This window comes from Atta colombica, unplaced genomic scaffold, assembly GCF_001594045.1.
Source record: "Atta colombica isolate Treedump-2 unplaced genomic scaffold, Acol1.0 scaffold9, whole genome shotgun sequence".
In the NCBI taxonomy this organism is placed as follows: domain Eukaryota; kingdom Metazoa; phylum Arthropoda; class Insecta; order Hymenoptera; family Formicidae; genus Atta; species Atta colombica.
Window position 1 is genome coordinate 2,692,760 of NW_017259583.1, and position 1,842 is coordinate 2,694,601.

The following is a 1,842-nucleotide window of genomic DNA, read 5'->3' on the forward strand; positions in this document are numbered from 1 at the left end:
ATTCAATTGAATATAAACTTTCGTGAATTTGAGATTTTTTTAATGTTAATTATATATACAAAATAAAATATGCATAATTATTTATAATAGGCAAATAAATTAGAAAAAGATTCATAGTATTTAACTACAAAATTATAATTTTATATATTTTATATGTTACATATAATAAACGTAAAAAAATCTCATACTTTTAAAGATTGTTCTCAGTAAACTCTTCACTAATATAAATTTTAACTCTTCTATTAGCAATAGAAGAAATGAAGCAAATTTTTTATTGGATAAATATCCGGATAAATCTCAAAAAATTCTGATTGACTTATTAAAACAAACTTTAACAGATTTTTTATCATCATAGATATCAGATTGTATTTTATTTTATTTTTTACAAATTTAAATTTGCCAAGATTCAAAGTATTACTGCCATGCTTCAAGATCAAATTGCCGGCAAAAGATTAACAATAAAAAATTAAGAATAAAAAGTCTGTTTTCTTGTACTAAACTACATTAGAATTTTCTTATTTTCGCCATATCAAACATATACCTATTTCATTTTAAATTCGAAAAATGTACACTAAAACAGACTTGCCTGATTTATGTTTCGACCTTAACCCTAAAATTCTGCCAATGGAATACAAATTTCAGTTAGGACCAATTAGAATTATACTGGCAGCTCTATTGGCTGAATTTTAAAATTTTAAGGTTAAGATCGAAATATAAACCAAGAATTAAAAGAGACAGTAGATGTCTAGAACGTTCTCGAACGATCAAGTAGCATTTTGAATATTTAAAATAGAAAATTGTTTCATTAATTATACATTATCATCTAAGTGTATCGACTTTTCTTGTAACTTTATTCCTTAATTTTATCTTTGTAATTTGACACGGTAACATGTAATTGAGATTACGAAGAAATGATAAGCTGTAAGCCATCTCCTGTTATCGTCATCAGCAATGTGACTCGATGATCAGCAGATCGACCATTGCAGACTATAAAATGCATTCATTAAATTCCTGACCAGTAACATTCTTCGGAGCGTCAAACGAATGGGAATTCGGCCCGACAACGCGTCTACGCGTCGTCAGTGGATGAATCAGAGAGGAGGCTGTGAATGGACGGCGGGGGAATTCATGACGCGTGGAAGTAGAATACAGAGGAATTCGGTCTCGTGGTCGAACGAAAGGGCAGCCATGTTGGACCGCATCGTCATCGATCAGGGTCTCAGCGGAGAAAAGAGGAAGCCGACGCGCTGCCATCTGGCTCGGGGAACGGCTGGCCGTTCCAAACGAAATATCGATCCCATCGCGAGAGGCATCGATGGATGAAGCGAATTTTCCGCTGCATGCGAGATTGGATCGCAACGCGGCCGGAGTTATGTAAATCCGGCCGAAACTGCGGGTCGACCTTCGTTACATAAAAGTAATGCGAAATTTTGTCGTTCGTCGCGTATATGCGCGCGCGCACACGTTCGAGTTTTCGCGTCGCTCGCGTGGCCGCGTTCCACACGCGGTGCGCGGCACCAACGACATGCATTACGTAACGGCCATGTCTTTTCTTTCTCTTATCTTTTCGCTCGCGGCATGCGTCGCGGCTCGCCGCCGCGTTCGCGCACCGCGAGGAACAATAGGCACGTTCGAACTACTTGACTACTGTCACATGTTTCATGTATGCACGCGCAGGTTTCTACTGCATGAACGATAAACCGATCGTTCTCTTTCTTTTCGAACGAGTTTCGTCCTTGCCGTGACACTGGAAAAGCGCGTGAAGCGGCCGGTACTTCCCCACACGATTTCCCATGAGATCCAGAAAGAGCGAGATAGTAGATATAGAGGAAGGGAATATAT

The 1,842-nt window shown here is 38.3% G+C and overlaps 1 protein-coding gene across 1 annotated transcript in view; it reads right to left on the reverse strand.

Moving 5' to 3' along the window:
* Nucleotides 1-1,842, reverse strand: part of LOC108693426 (ADP,ATP carrier protein 2-like) — a 4,490-nt gene that overhangs the window by 2,292 nt on the left and 356 nt on the right. The gene's annotated exons all lie outside the window — the stretch shown is intronic.